The following is a 17,101-nucleotide window of genomic DNA, read 5'->3' as shown; positions in this document are numbered from 1 at the left end:
CTTACCATTTCAGAGGTTTAATCTATTACCACCATGGCGGGAAACATGGAGGCATGCAGTCAGACATGGTGCTGGAGAAGTTTAGAGTTTTGCATTTGGTTTAGTTGCCACACTGGGCCTGACTTGAGCACCTGAAACCCCAAAGTCCACTGCCAGTGATACACTTCCTCCAACAAGACCACACCTACCACAACATGGCAATGCCACTCAACAGTGGCAGTCCCTATGAGCCTATGGGGCCATTTTCATTCAAACTGCCACATCCACCTTCAAACGCTTTGAAGCTGGTCGGCATTTGAAGCTTTCCAATCACAAGCTGAGCTAGTTTCTTCCCATCGTATAGCCAAAGTGCGCCTTTAGCAATAAAGACTTACAATCTAGTTCTGACATGCGACCACGAGTAGTGACAACAGATTTTGAGGAACTTCGCGATCTCCCTTGTCCAACAGCCCACATGGAAGCAGTCCAAACCTGGCTCTGCTATTTTCGTTCAATGGCTTCTGTGAGTACCCTTTGCACTCACACAAAGTACCTTCATTCAAACTCCTTAGCTGATAATGTTGCCGTGCTTCAGAACTTACAAGCCTGCAAAGATGCTCACATAAATCAACCTCTTTTAGAGAGGGTGGAAAATATTTCGGAGGATGTAGTGCTCTCTGCTCTAAGCATGTACAAATTGGTTTTAGATAGCTATGGAGAGACTGAAAAAGAAATGCTATCCCGGTCCAGTAAAGTGCTCAAAATGACCCTATCACTTGCATTAACTGTTCTGTCAAAAGTGTATGTTGGACATACGTGACAGACACTACCCCATCTAGCCTTCCATAGTCCACAGTCATTCTTCGCAGGCTCTCTATTCATCTCATCCTGGGGTGATGCTGCTGCAGGACTGTGTATCAGCCTGTCCTTGATGGCCTCAGCAGGGCTAGCTTGTACCGCCTGGCCCACCTCAGGCTCAAGGGACACTAAGGTCCACTCCAGCCTGCCGTGTCTGCTGCTGAAGCAAGCTCCCTTCTTGTGGCAGTCTGTCTGCCAGCACTTCACCTTTCCGTCAGTCTCAGCTGGCTGCCAGAGGGCACTGGGCTGGACATCTTGCAGGGTCTACATGATCACAGCATTCTAAAGAGGGCAAGAGCTAACCACCCCTAAAACAAGCTTAATTCCCTTCGCCTGGACCATTTTATCACCTGTGACTTCTGTGAACCACTGCTCGGGCTTCAAAGCCTGACAGAAGCTCACCAACGAAATGGTTGGCTTTTTATCACTCTCCCCCTAAGGACACCAGTACAGCATTAATCTTCCCAAATTTACCTTGCAGTGACCCAAACGAATCCTTTTGTCTGTTTTGCTTTTCTCTCATTCCCCTCTTAATTGCTTCAGCAATTTATGAACCTGTTTTACATGTCCCAAAATCCTTCATATCTACCAGGGCCTTCCTACCTTGCAAAAACAGCACCCTTTGGTGCTATCAGTGGGGTTCAGCAAAGCTATTAACACTTGACACTATTTCCAAGGTCTCACTGAATTAACTTTATTTATTTATTACTTACTTACTTATTTACATCCCAAACTATGCCCCGTCAGTTCTTTCCTCAGAGAGTTCTTTTCCCCATCTCCTCTCCCCTTCTCCTCCGATAGGGCAGGCCCCCACTCTGGGCATCCCCCTACACTAGTGTATCCAGTCTCTGCAAGATTAGGTGCAACCTCTACCACTAAGTCAAGACAGTCCTGTTGAGGAACGGATTCCACAGTCAGGCTACAGCTTTAGGGAGAACCTCAGATCCAGTTATTGGGTGACCCACATGGACACTGAGTTGCCCATCTGCTACATATGTGCCCGGGGCCTCCCTCCAGCCTGTGCATGTTCTCCAGTTGGTGCTCAGCCAAAAACTAGAGAATACCCATGATACAGATCCAAAGAAGTTAAACAAGAAGGAAGACCCAAGCAAGGATGCTTGAATTACACTTAGGAAGGGGAACAAAATAGTCATAGGAGGCAGAGGGAGGGAGGGACCTGTGTGGGTGAGGGGAAGGAGAGGGGAAAGAAGGGGCAGGATTAGGTGTGAGACAGGAGAGAGGCCCAGAGGACCAGGAGAACAAATGGAAACCTGCAACTTCTTAAGTCTCCTAAGAACAGAGTCCTACACATAGCTCAACAAGGTCGGCTTCACACTTCACCTTTCGAACGCCTCATTTTTTAGAATAATCCTTGTACTTCCTCTGTTACCTTCTAGTCCCTGATACTCGTGGGGCCTCAGCAGACAGAAGCCAAGCAGATGAGCCAGGCTCTCCAGGACTGATTTTCTCAGTGCTTCAGGTTTATCTAAAGGAAGAATGGGTAGCAATCTTGCTCAATGCCACAGTACTCAGACTGTGAAAGAGTCTGTCATTTCTGTTTAAAACTCTTCTTCAATTCTTGTTTGTAAGAAGGGACTCAGTAGGAGGGAGGAAGGTAAGAGAGTATAATTGGGGGCAGATGACCAAAGATTAATTGTGAAAAGGCAAACACAAAACAAACGAAAAGGAAGCTGAGGCAGGAAAGTATTAATAACGTGTTACAAATGTGTTACATACACTTTTCACCAACCACCATAAGCGTGGACACATGTCGAATCAATCAAATTAGACTAAAATAAGATAACTGAGATACAAGAGACTCACACAGGTCTCCCATGGTTTGCTCAGAAACTTCTGGTATGCCTGTGTGCTTTGGAATTGTGGGTCTGAACTAAGAGAGACTTGGAAGATCTGAGGAAGCACTCTTCATTGTTTTTGAGGAAAGACATTTAGAAGACAAATCCACTTATTCTGGATTAATTGAGCATCAAGAACTGGGGAGAGCTCAACTGTTGAGGACTTGTTAGTATATGTGAGGCCCTGGGTTTAATCATCAGTACTGATAAGTTCATTAAGTGCCAGCAAAGCTGAAAAGAAGACCAAATAAGTAAGTAAACAGACTTAGAGTCTTCTCATCTCAAGCAGTTCAAATGTAGAGTATTTCCTAATTATACTTTGCTGCATGAGCCAGTATTAAAGCCATGTGGACATGCCGAGTCAGGGAATTTATTTTTATTCCTCTAAATTAAGTCAGATCTGAGGGATATCTTCTGTCATTTCAAACTCATTATCTTCCTCCTCATTGTCCATTTCTACCCATGGGTTCTGTCTTGCTTTTTACTGCTATAATAAAACACTACGACCAAAAGCCACTTGGGGAGGAATTTATTCGGCTTACATATCTCAGCTCACAGTCCGTTTAGAGAAGGGCAAGAACTGAAGCAGCAGCCATGAAGGAATAATGATCATTGGCTTGGAGCTCATGGCTTTCTAGCCTGCTTTCTCATACATCCCAAGGCTACCTGCCCAGGCATAGCATTGCCCTCAATTGCCTGCTCCCCCACATCAAACATCAATCAAGAAAATGTCACCCTCAGACTTACTTGTCCACCAGTCTGATGGAGACAGTTCCTTTACTGATATTCCCTCTTCCCTGACGACCTTAGCTTGTGTCAAGTTGACAAAAATCTAACCAACACAGGTTTCAAGGTTTGGGGTCAAGGGAAGTTCTCGTTAGCACAGATATTACTGTATTTGCTTCCCCAGTGTCCTTCTAACTATATTTTAAAAAATGTTAAGACCACACATCTTTCATCCTGTCCCTTTTCTACCTTTCCTGCCTAGTCAATGGCTAAATGAGCAGACAGCACATCTTTTTCAGTTGTAATTCCTCCCTTATGTGGGCAAGTTATTTCTGGGAAGACAACTGAGTTTCAGCTCATGTCAACAGCAAAGGCGGGCCAACAGCCACTGCACCTTGCTTATGACCCCAACCCAGAGTGCCTCCAGGACTTACAATACATCCTCTATTAGATGCAGGTATTACAATATGTCCTCTACCCCATTAGCTGCTATGGCAGAAAGGCCATCCCTACATGTACAAGAGAGATGTTATTCATCCAGATATGTCACCTACATTGGTTAATTTCTTGCTGCTGAGACAAAAATACTTGACTGTGATAGTTTGAATTATAAATGTCCCCCAGTCTCTGGCATTTGAATATTTGCTTTTTTAGGGTCAATGGTTTTCTACGCCAATGTCCTCTCTCCAAATTAAAAGTATTCTTTCCTTAGGAACCAGGAACCCACCTTTCTTTCTTCTTACTATCATCAATAGTTTTACATAAATGAGAATTTCCCACACAAACCTGATCCTGTCGACTGATGGAGCCTGGGATTTCCAAACCCAGTGCCACTGACTGCTTGCTTATGAAAGAGTCTTGTTGTTTGTGAGTTTGTAGATAGAAGGACTAGATATACTTGTTTGTTACAGAAATATGACCAAGTAGAAGGATGCTGAGGTTGTCTGGGTTTTTTTCTTAAAAACAAAACAAAATAAAAATCACTGAATTTGTGATTGATGTTTGAAATACATGCATAAATGTTCATAAGCACAAAGTCTGCCCTTATTAAACTCTAAACAAAAGCCAAACTTATAGCCATGATTCAAAATATATAGCTGTTAATAACCAATTTTTATAGAAATATTAATTTTACCCTTTGGCTGTCCTATGAGGTAGCTGATGTAGAAATGAAAATATAAGTTTGTTATTATTTAAATATATAGTGCAATTAAAATTATATCATAACTAAGAAAATAAAGTTTTAAGGGGAATATAGAAAAAATGTTACATGGCAAATCCTGATTGTGGAGGACATGCTGGTTCCAGCATTAAAATAACCACAGATAAACTGACCAAGGAGAGCTCTGAGGGAGAGTGTGATGGGTTTCCTTTTGTGTTTTGTTTTCTGTTTAGCTTTGACTGAGTTTTTTTTCTCATAATCTCTCTCTCTCTCTCTCTCTCTCTCTCTCTCTCTCTCTCTCTTTACATCCTCATCCAGGTCTGCCTTATTTTTTTCTCTTTTAACTTTCATACATTTTATTTAAATATATCACTTCCCCTTTCCCGTTTCTTCTTTGAACCCCTCCTAGGTTCCCTCCCTCCATCCTTTTCCATGTCCCTCCCACTCTCGAATTGACTTTCCTCTCTTCCCTGATTATTGCTGTTAAATATATTTGTATGCAGATATGTGCATTTGCAAATATATAAATCTCACCTGCCCAGTCCAGGCCTTTTTTCTTGTTTGTGTATACTTTTAAAAATCAGAATACAAGAATATCTGGTCTAGTTTGCTTCCCATTGCTGGGATAAAACACTACTAAGAACAACTTGGGAAGAAAATTTCAACTTGCAGCTTACAGTCTATTATTGAAGGAAGAAAAGGCAGGAACCTGGAGTAGGAACTGAAGAACAGACCATGGAGGAAATTCGTTTACTGGCTTAATGCTGGCTTACTTGGCTACCTTTCCTAGATAGCCTAGGCCCACCGATCCAGGGATGGCACTGTCTGCAGTGATCTGGGCCCTCCTACATTAACTAGCAACCGAGGAAATGCACCACAGACATGTCCACAAGCCAATATGATGGAGGTGGTTTTGGACTGGAGTTCTCTCTTCCCAGGAGTGTGTAGATTTGGGTCACACTAACACTGAGCAACATGGTTTTGGCTGGCACGCTAGCAGTTATGAACGTGTGTTTTGGTAGCTTCTCTTCCCTCCTCTATCCTGCCCTTGCCCTTCCCCTCAGTACCTGCCCCTAGCTGCCTCCATGGTATGTTATTTTCTCAGTCTCCTGCCTAGGTTTTTGATCTTTGCATAGATAGATAGATAGATGATAGATAGATAGATAGATAGATAGATAGATAGATAGTAGATAGATAGATAGTAGATAGATGATAGATAGATAGATAGTAGATAGATAGATAATAGATAAATAGATGATAGATAGATAGATAGATAGATAGATAGATAGATAGATAGATAGTAGATAGATAGATAGTAGATAGATGATAGATAGATAGATAGATAGATAGATAGATAGTAGATAGATAGATAATAGATAAATAGATGATAGATGATAGATAAGTGATAGATAGATAGATAGATAGATAGATAGTAGATAGATGATAGATAGATAGATAGATAGATAGATAGTAGATAGATAGATAGTAGATAGTAGATAGATGATAGATAGAGATAGATAGATAGATAGATAGATAGATAGATAGATAGATAGATAGATAAATATGCATGCATATGTTACAAGCCGAATCCCAAAACTTTTGAGCTAAGTAAAGTTGTAAAATTAGGAAACTAGACTTTTCATAGTTTATCATCTGTGATATTCAGTCACACTACAATACACTGTAGTAATGAAGGACCTCTCGTTCTCTGGTATTTTTTATTTCTTGTGTGTTTGGGCAGAAGAATTTTGTGCCTGTGAAGGCCGGGAGGCAAATTAAAATGCATGTCTCAGAAATTGTCACATTTACATTTTGAGATAGGGTTTCTCATCCTCCTGGAACTTATGAAGTAAGCTAGGCTAGGAAAGGGGACAGGGGAGGGGGCAGCAAGCCCCAGAAATCCCAGTGATGGGATTAAAAGTACAAACCACACTAGTACTGGTATTATTTTTTTAAAAAAATGGTTTCTGCACATCAGTTCCTTATGTTTGCAAGGCATGCAACTCACTGACTAAGCCATCTCTTCATCCCCGACCTCCTTTGTGAGTATGTGTGGTGTATGTCAATGTGTGTGCATGTAGTATAGCAACACATGAGTGCAGAAGCACAAACATGTGTGTGCATGGAGGCCAGACATCAACATTAGATGTCCCTTGATCCTTCTGGATCTTATTCTGTGAGACGGAGTTTCCTCCCACTGAATCTACAATTCACCATGACTGGACCATGGGCTCTGAGGATTTCTTTTCTCTGATTAGAATTACAGATGTGTTTGGCCTTTCGAATGGGCAACAGGGAACTAAACCCAGGCCTTGTGCATTCTCAGCTTGTACTCTTCCACGGGAGTCAACCCCACAGCCCCACCTCCCTTCTTCCTTTCCGTCTTTGAAGGACCTTTCCCAGGCAGTGTTACAGACAGAAGCCTCATCCGAAAGGAGATTTTCCAACTCTTCAAGCAATATCCTTGTCTTCAGATATGAATTTCTAAGGCAATTTCAAGACACATATAGTTTTATCAGAAAAGTTTCAATTTCTAATGAGCACTTAGCAGCCAAACTATGCTGCTTACAGAGTCACCGGAAAGGAAAAGTCAGATGTCAGGTCATTGTTGGAGGAGGAAGGGACTTAAAGCAATAGAGTTACATTTTTCCTTGCATATTTTAAACTTTTACCCAGTAGAACATGAATAATAAAATTTAAAAGTCTGCAACAATAACCCATGATAAAAAAAAATGAAACTTTAAAAATCACTCATCCAAAAATACAGGCAAGAAGAGAAAATGACACCCTGGAAAAGCAATCATTTTTATTCAAGAGACCTGACAGCTGAGAAACAAGAACAAATCAATAAAATACAGAAGAGCGTTCATGCAAACCATAGCACTAAGAAGGCAGGAGTGGCAGTGTTAATGTTAGATGAATGCAGCTTCAGAATGAAGGAAACTAGCAGGGATAAGAAAGACACTCAAGATGAAAGGGTCTCCCCGCCATGAAGACTCGGCATCTTAAGAGTATAACAGCACTGGAGTCAGGGAAAGCAAGGGGAAAAGCACAGGTAGAATGGGAGTGCATATGGTGCCCATTTTCTTATTATTAGAGAGCTGTACAAGAGTAACAAATTACAAAGTCTTCTCTGGCCACAGAAATCTTAATACGACTTCCACCACCTCATATGCATAACCATGCCCGCAGTTATGACTTAGACTAAACACACACTATAGCCCCACCCCCAGTAATGACTTAGACTGGGCTGGCACTATAGCCCCACCCCCAGTAATGACTTAGACTGGGCTGGCACTATAGCCCCACCCCCAGTAATGACTTAGACTGGGCTGGCACTATAGCCCCACCCCCAGTAATGACTTAGACTAGGCTGGCACTATAGCCCCACCCCCCAGTAATTTTCATCTTTTCCCAGGAGCCTCAACCAGGCTTTACTTTTCATTCGTTGTCTACGCATTTATGATGTAGCTGCCTTGTCATTCTGTCAGGCAATGTCCCTAAAAACAAAGAACAAGTCATATGAACACAGCAGAAAGAAAGGGGCCTATACATGAACCATAAAATACCTAGGAAATGGCTCAAGACTACCAGACTTTTAGAACAGAACAGTTTTACAAAGGAAATGTTTACCTCAGGCAGAAAAATACCCTTATGGATAAAGAAACTCAATTCTAGGTAAGCTGTATCTGGGGAGAAGATTTTTTTTTTAATTTTGTTTGTTTGCATTGCTGATTTTTGGGTTTTTTTGTTTGTTTGTTTGTTTGATTGATTTTTGGTTTGGTTCTTTGTGTGTGTGTGTGTGTGTGTGTGTGTGTGTGTGTGTGAGTGTGTGTGTGTGTGTGCATGTGCACGCTTCCCTCTGGCCATCAAACTATTGATGCAATGTACCCCACAAGACATTGGAAGTTTTTTCAGGAATTTCACGATGAAAGAAGGAAAAGCCTGAAGCCTGCTGAAAGCCAAAAGAAAAACTTGTCTCCTAGAAAGATATTTCACACAGTAACTACGAAAGACAGTAACTTTAGTATGTAACAAATAAAACTCACAATGATAGAAATCAAAGAATAAAGAAACCTCTCACTAGTAAAAGATACAACATACAGTCTACACAGGAAGTATGGATATAAGATCTAGTTATAAAAGAAAGTGTCAAAATAAGTAGTGGATAGAGAGGGGATGGGACTATGGTGAGCATGCTTGGTCTATATAAATACAAGGCCCTTAAGAAGATGACAGAGCAGCTAAGAACATCCGGGAAAAGCTGAGCCCTGCTCCACAGCTGCTTTCTGTGACCTGGCCATCAGCTCCATGTTGCTGGCCTGGAGGGACAAAGAGGAAGAGCGGGCCTGTGGCTTCCTCAGGGGACCTCGACTGCCTGGATTGCCAGGAGCCGGAAATTGACATTGAGTCTAGGCTGACGATGGAAGTTGTGGAGTTGAAGGAAGAATGGCAGGATGAAGATTTTCCAAAACCTTTACCAGAAGATGACAGCATTGAAGCAGATATACTAGATGTAACTGGTCCAGACAGACAGCCTGGCTCATTAGAAGTTAATGGAAACAAAGTACGGAAGAAACTAATGGCCCTAGACATCAGCCTGACCCTGAATCCTGGTGAAGACTCTGTGGTCACATGACTTAGATGAAGGCAGAGAAGTTGATCTGGAAGGCTTAGACAACGCAGTGATGAGTTTGAGTGGGAAGATGATCTTCCCCAAACCAAAACTCCTGGCGTCATTAGGAAAGGCTCAATTACTGAATACACGGCCAGAAGAAAAAGAAGATAGATGCCACTGGCACATGTTCAGGATTGGAGAGGTGGACCAGTGAGTGGACATGAAGGCAATCAAACCCCACAAAAGAGTTATTAGCCATGGAGGCTGTTATGGGGATGGCTTAAATGCCATTGTTGTATTTGCTGTCGATGGACACTCTCTTTAAATATGATATTGGCACTTTAGAGCTTTTGGTAGCAGAGAACTGGATGATCATTTACTTAAACGGTGCGACAACTCAAAGGAAAATGCCCAGTCTGGGATAGCTCAGATTGACAGATAATTAAGGAAAAACTTAAACTCTTTAATCATTGTGCATCCCTCTTGGTTTATCCAATCACTTCTGGCTGTTACAAGACCATTTATCAGTTCAAAATTCAGTCAGAAAATTAGACTTTAATTTGGCAGACCTGACAGAAGCTTGTTCTCATGGAGTACGTTGGCATACCAGAGTGCATCAAACAAGTTGATCAAGAGCTTAATGGAAAACAAGAACCACCAAAAAGTGAGGAGTAAATTCCACATCCAGCCCAGATAGAGAGACAAAGAGCACCAGGAAGGCAGGGCTGTAGTGCATCCTAGTGCACTTGTGGCTCAAGTGTTTATGTAGTCTGTTACCAAGTTTACTTGACTTCTTTCCAAATGGACTCTTGTACGAGGGACTGTTCACTGCTGTCATGGTTTGCAACTCTTTAGTGACTAATTGTACTGTAATCATTTTATATCGCTAAATAGCAAAGAATGACACTTTATATAAAAACAATTTTTACATTTGTTTATTTGAATGATGCATCTTCAGTAAAGTATTTATATACATAATTGACAAAGTAAAGAAATAATACATATTTTTATGATGGAGGAAATATATTTTAGTGTGTATCTATCTTGTAGATGAATATATACAAGTAAATAAGACCCTGATTTTAAATATAAGGAGCATGTAAGACTTTGTTTTTGTAAATGGCTGGATACATTTCCTGGGTAACTTAGGCTGGGTCATCCTAAAGCAGGAACAGGTAAACTGACGCCAAGAAGTACCTAAGGTCATGCATGTGGTGTAGGCGGTAGCCTGAGCTTCCCCTCACCTAAAAGCATGGTGTTTCTTAACCTGGTGGAAGGCCAGGTGGGTGAACAACTTATTTTCCTCTCTAAAGATGTGTTGGAACCAGAACTAGAGATTTTGAAAGGCTAGTAATTAGGGTTTATATATTTGCACATAACGGACATTGCGCTTTACCCAAAGTCAGAACTGTTTTTAAAAGAAAGAAAGCAAGCTCTTAAGATGCGTTCGGCAGTGTGACATTGAGTGGTGTTGTGTGTGTGAAGCTCTGAGGTGCTGCAGAGGCTCCGATGAGCATTCATGGTCAGCAACATCTGTAGAGCACATGGAATGCTATTGCAATGCTCTCACAGTGGGACACTTTACCAGAGTTCTTCCTCCCTCATCGTCAGCTATTTGACCACAGTGGTATTTGGCCTCAGCAGATGGGTGTTCATGTTGCTGTTGGATGGTGTGACAGTGCTGTACACGGGTCATTTCTGTAAGTGTTGAGGTGCTGCTGCTGTGCAGTCAGGATGGCATTTGCTGTTTGTAAGCCTTTAGTTCATGTGGTTAAGTACCTTGGCTGAACACTGAAATAAATATTTGTGCCTCCCCAAAAAAGAAGGAGAAGAAGAAGAGGCGGAGGAGGAGGAGGAAGAGGAGGAGGAGGAAGAGGAGGAGGAGGAGGAAGAGGAGGAGGAGGAAGAGGAGGAGGAGGAAGAGGAGGAGGAGGAAGAGGAAGAGGAGGAGGAAGAGAAGAAGGAGGAATAGGAGGAGGAGGAACAGGAGGAGGAATAGGAGGAGGAGGAACAGGAGGAGGAAGAGGAATAGGAGGAGGAGGAGGAAGAGGAGGAGGAATAGGAGGAGGAAGAGGAAGAGGAGGAGGAATAGGAGGAGGAAGAGGAAGAGGAGGAGGAAGAGGAAGAGGAGGAGGAAGAGGAATAGGAGGAGGAGGAGGAGGAAGAAGGAGAAGAAGAAGAAGAAGAAGAAGAAGAAGAAGAAGAAGAAGAAGAAGAAGAAGAAGAAGAAGAAGAAGAAGAAGAAGAAGAAGAAGCTGACAGCAAGAAGAAGAAGCTGACAGAGCTTAGGACATGGGAACAAAGCTAACATGGCCCCAGGAAAAAGAGAATAAGCCATGTGCAACTATGCTTGCAGATTAAGTGGCGAAATCCTTTGTGACATCACGATAGTCTGCTACTTTTCAAATCTTATTTTTAATGATGGTTCTTAAATGCTTTAATCTCCCTTTTAGCCCACCACCCACCAGAGGTAGTAGAAAAGAAAGGATACGGGGTGGGAGTGGGTGGGGGAGTGGACATATTTAGAAAGGTTCTTTGGAGAAATTCCTGCTGTGTTGTCAGGAAATCACAGCAGCTCCATCCACTTGCAAACACTTCATGGATAGACCAGCAGTCCAGTTGTAGTTCAGCAGTGTCAGGATAGCAGCAGATGGCACAACCTAGCACGAACAGCTAGGCAGGAGGAGGAAGGGACATCAGGAGCAGTTCTCTACTGTGCCTCTCTCAGAGAAATGAAGATCAGTGAAGACACAAGACCAACAAGCATTGCCTATGCAAGCAAGCCAACCTCAGCCTCCATCACTGTCTGTGGAGTCTTTTTAACACTCCCTCCAAATATCACATGTTCTCCATGGATCTTACCTCAGCATGTGTCTTACCTCAGCATGTGAGTCAGTCTCAGCTAACACTACTAGAAGCCACAGCACACCACCAGAAGTTTTTTGGTGCATTTCTCTCTATAGAGTCCCTACAAATGAAAGTCAACTACACAATGTAAGGCAGACCAATACATGCATGTGGTTAACAAAGAAACTTTCATCATGTGTCCTTTCGTGTGCTTGCTTTAGCAGAACATCCTTTCACCTGTGTCTGCTTCAGTGAAACAAAATGTTCCTTCATAAGTCTGCTTTAGTCTTTTACCTGTGTCCACTTCAGTGAAACATTCTTTCACGTGTTTGCCCCAGCAAAACACCATCCACACAACTGACTTCCCAAAGAACCCTAAAGTTTCCACTTTAATAGTCCTCTTAAACCTCTCAACTTGGGATTTAGAGGCACACAGTGAAATCGATGTGTTGCTGTTACCTAAGAAATTATAGCTCCTTTTTGTGTTAGTCTTCCTAATAAAAATTTTAAAGTGGACATAATAGGAAGCTCAAAGATAATTTTATTGGAGTTTGGGAGGAAAAAAACAGCAGGGCAGGCAAGCTATAATCTCAGCAACTTTCACAAGGAGAGAGATGGAGAAAAAGAAGAAAAGAAACCATTCCCTTTCAAGTTAGGGTCAGAGAAAACCATCATATTCAGCAATGGAGGTCTGCAAGCATTGTTATGGCAGAGGGGAGAAGAGCTTCAGAGAAAGAGTGAGAAAGCCCAGGGTGTTGTGGAAAGCATGCTCAGCCATTTGGACACTGCCTAAAAGAAAAAGCTAGAGCAAAAGACAAAGGAAAGGTAAGCTGCTGCTGCTGCTGTTGTTGTCGCTGTTGTTGTTGTTGTTGTTGTTAGAACTCAAAAGGCAGACAAGTTTAACTCTGCCTCCATGTTGAAGGGTCTGTAAATGACTACACTGAAGAAGGGGATTCTGGGAAGGTTAAGTACATTACCTCACTAAAGAGATAATTATTCCTCCCAGCTCTATAGTATGACTTCATATGAAGGATGGTCTCCTAGACAGGTGATTGACAGGCCCAAGTAGATTAATTCTTAAGGGAGGAGACAATAGTGTACAATGTTCTAATCTTTGAAGCAGAATGCTTCATTCATGGTCAGAAGTATTTCATTCTTTTGACTGGAAGGCCTAAATGAGGCAGTTGTAATGGCTTCCTTTCTAGTGTTACAAAGATGTGGGAAACTCAATCTAAAGCTGTCCATGAAGGAGGAGTCTATCCTCAATGACCCTAAGGCCATATTAATCTCTGCCTAGCTGTCTAATTTCATTTCCTATAAACCTAGGGTATCCAAGAATGACCTCTGGCGTAGAGTCAACTCTCATATTGCGGAGGAACCACAAAAATAACCAAGTTGTATACTCTGTATCTGAAATATCTCAATAACTCAGTGGGCAGCTTTCTATACCCTATTAGTACATATTTTGATCATAACTCTGGCCTGTCTTATATATTTAATGATATGAATTTTGAATGTATAGAATTCAGTCTAAGTCAAACCATGTAAAATGTATCGTTCTGCATCCCAATCAAGTTTCTAAAAGCCCAAAGAGTTGGCTAGTCTTCGCAGACTTGGCTCTGTGTCTAACTAAGGCCCCAGAATTACCCATGCTGATTTCCCATCTCTGAAGAAAATGCCTGCTTCGGCCAGCTTCAAAGCCACCTCTATCACATCAGGAATGAAAACCATCCATTACAGAAAGTGGCCTGGTGTGTCATCACGGGGGACTTGAAAATAGAGGAAAGAAAATCTTGCTTCGTGAACCACAGTAATAGTGTGTCCATCACCACTGCACAAAAGGAAGGAAAGGACTCTGAAGGCTTGGGTCTGGGTCACCAGTTTTGAAAGAAAAAGGAGAGAAAGGGGATAGAAAGAGGAGAGAGAGAGAGAGAGAGAGAGAGAGAGAGAGAGAGAGAGAGAGAGATTTGTTTTCTTCTTGGAAAAAAAAAAACTGGTACAGCATGTTGTGCCTTGGGGAGAGAACAAAGGTTGCTATTTTTCTTTAATGACAGCTCTGGGTTCTGAAATTGAGCACAGCAGGTAGGAAGTGCATGTGCAGATTTCAAAAGATACCTAAGTGTTACGCAGGCACTTTGCTTAGGAATGAGCAACAACAAATGAGTTAATAGATGGCTTTTGCCCATGCCCTCCCATGCTTCCTCCCTCCCATTTTCCTTCCCCTTTTCTTCTTTTCTCTCTGACTTTCCAAGCCTCACTTTAAAGCCAGGAAGCAAAGCCATGCTGTGGACCTGACAGCAGCTGGGGAGCAGGAAGTGCTCACCTGTCCTTCTGTGGCTTTCCCTGTTCAATTAATTCCCAGCCTGCAGGGATGCCATTCCTTGGCTCTCTCTTTGTTTCTGTAATTGTTGCTATTGTTTGCTAAGTGTCTCTCTCTATCTTTACTTCAATGTGCATCTCAGTACCATTACCGATTCCTCTACTAGGGGCATTTCTAATTAATCATGGAGACAGGAGTTCGTTCCCTCATCTCCAGGGCCAAAGCATCTTGAGAGAGAGAGAGACAGAGACAGAGAGAGAGAGAGAGAGAGAGAGGGAGAGAGAGAGAGAGAGAGAGGGAGAGAGAGAGAAAGACTTTAAAAAATAACAAAGCATTAATCGAATGCGATAAGTATAATAATAACAAAACCTAATAAATAGGTAATATCTTTAAAAGGTGTTTGTGAGAAGGCAATCAGGCCCGCATAAATTAAAGGTTACACATAAAAGAAAAATAATACAATTTGTAAACGTGAGTGTAGCAATTTAAAGAGAACATGAAAGTCCCAATTACTGCTGGGTGGAGGGAATCAGGGGCCAGCCCCAGCAGTGCATCAAAAGACTATATTGATAGCTGATGAAAAGCTCACGATGAATATTCAATGTGATGTCCTGATTGGAAATGTAAATGCAGCTCTAAGAGGCATAACTCCAGGCATCAGACATTTAAGAAGAGAGTCTTTACTTATTTATGGCTGGATCCACAGACAGATGATGTTCTGGAGAGGACAGATGTGACTGGTGAGATCCATCGTGGATAAAGAACAAACAGTGAATCCTTTCATGCTGGGAGTACACAAACACAAGTCTCCAGGTTAGGAAGGGTTAATTCGCCTTAATAAGATGACATGAAATTGTGAGTGGCTGTGTACAGAGAGAGTGAATGAATAACTATAGAAATAGATGAAGTGAAGGCGGTCCCAGGATTACTGTGTAGGGATAAGAAGCTCCACAGATGTCTATCACTGCCGAACAGCCACGTTTATAGGATGGGATGGCATGCTGTGTCAGTAAGCTCCACTCCCTCACCAGCATCCAAGATGCTTTTGCAAGCCCACCACGTTCTCACCTTTGTGTGCACAGAACTTCTTACTTTCTACAGCAGCGAGAAACTTTAGTCATGTGAGGGGGAGACTCTAACTGAAGTCTGTGTCCTCAGATCTGTGGTGATTGTGGTTCTAGAACTGTGGTTCTTGGGCTGCATGGGCACCGGTTACTTGTGTAAACCAGATCTCAAGTAGTGGAGAAAGGAAACGGGCAGGGGACGGCTGACCTTCGCTAAATCCCTCTAGCACAATTTGGCCTCCTTTATCTTACCCTATTTTCTACTCTCTCTGAGAGCTCTCTCAGATGAAGCAGACAGATGGTGCATTGGAAGACAGGCTGAAATGAAATGGGGGGGGAAAGTGGGTGGCACTTCACTAGAAGGTAGAAGAGATGAGAGTTAAGTGGACCAGATTCCCAGCCTCCCAGAGATCATTTCGCCAGCATCTGTTTGTTTTTAAATCAATTTCCTTCCCATTTCTTCTTCAGCAAAGCTTCATTCACAGCTTTCCTTTAGTGTTTAAGTGGAAAGAAATAGCTCGTGAGTTATCTCCTCCCTTACCTAAATGAAAGAACATTGCCCTTAATGTTTTCTTCGTGTTAACTGACTGGCCGACCTCTCGGTGTGATGAAAACAGATTACCTTCAAACCCGTCCACTAAAAGCAAACCGCACCGTCCTCATCATCCATCCGAATCATCTGCTGCTCACCAGAAGTGAAACTCTCAAAGGGAAAAAAAATAATGGTAATATGATAATAATGGGTAGGAGGAGGCAATTGTGGCTCTCACCCGATGGTGAAAACTTTCATACCACAGGAAAATGGATGGCTAAGGTTACAACAATAATATCAAGACTTAGCTTGAGACTAAAAAATCACAATAATTTCTCTCTTTTCCCCCATTGCTCTGACCTAGGAAGCCAGTTAAGGAAACAGTGCCGCCTGTAAAGCAGGCATAACCTTTGGAAAGAGAAAAGCTACAAGGTGAAGAAAGAGGTAAACTGTGGAAGGCACGAAACCGGAGTTGAGGCTTCCATGGTGGAACTCCTGCACACTGTGGTCACACCTGAAAGTGACTGCGCTCGCCAACTCCTTGTCAATGTCCTGTGTGAAGACAAGCGATCTCTGTGATTATGACCTTGAGGGTGGCTTCAGATATGTTCTTCCTCACCTATCCATCAAGTGCACAATTCCACACAACAGAAATCTCACCAGGAACACGTCATTCCATGTTGAATTATTTCTCTAGGTTATTTTACCACTTGTATTAATGTCTGGGAGTTCTGCAATAAATTATTGCAAAAGACTACATTGTCTCTCTGCTCTGAAGGCTGTGGTCTGTCTGAGGTAATGGTGCCACCTGGGTTGATTTAAAAAACCACCGAGGATCTATTCTAGGGTTCACTTTGAGCTTCCAGTGGTTTGGGGAAGAGCTCTGCCAATCCTTGACTGGCTAGATGCGTTCCACTTTCAGCTTACGGAGACCTCTCATACCTGTGTTCAAATTTTAACAATACACCAATCATACTAGATCAAGTCCTAACCTAATGATAGCACTGAAAAAACATTAGTTCAAAAAAAAAGAAAAAGTCATATCCTGATAATTGGGGTTAGAGCTTCGACATAACATTTTGGAGGGACACATTCAACCTGTGATACTAAGTTAGTTATAGATGCCAGCTAGTATTTTT

At 42.3% G+C, this 17,101-nt stretch overlaps 1 long non-coding RNA gene and 1 pseudogene across 1 annotated transcript in view; both read left to right on the top strand.

Annotated features, from left to right (window-relative positions):
* LOC108350950 (uncharacterized) overlaps positions 1-16,717 on the top strand; it is a 97,472-nt gene extending 80,755 nt beyond the window's left edge. The window contains exon 3 of the long non-coding RNA XR_015620785.1: positions 16,327-16,717. This is a non-coding gene — a long non-coding RNA (uncharacterized LOC108350950). The remainder of the gene's footprint in view (positions 1-16,326) is intronic.
* LOC148005735 (BCL2/adenovirus E1B 19 kDa protein-interacting protein 2-like) lies at positions 9,005-9,874 on the top strand (annotated as a pseudogene).
* Positions 16,718-17,101: the final 384 nt, after the last annotated feature.

Source organism: Rattus norvegicus, chromosome 5, assembly GCF_021556685.1.
Source record: "Rattus norvegicus strain SHRSP/BbbUtx chromosome 5, alternate assembly SHRSP_T2T, whole genome shotgun sequence".
Lineage (NCBI taxonomy): Eukaryota > Metazoa > Chordata > Mammalia > Rodentia > Muridae > Rattus > Rattus norvegicus.
This window is presented reverse-complemented; position numbering and strand designations above follow the sequence as displayed.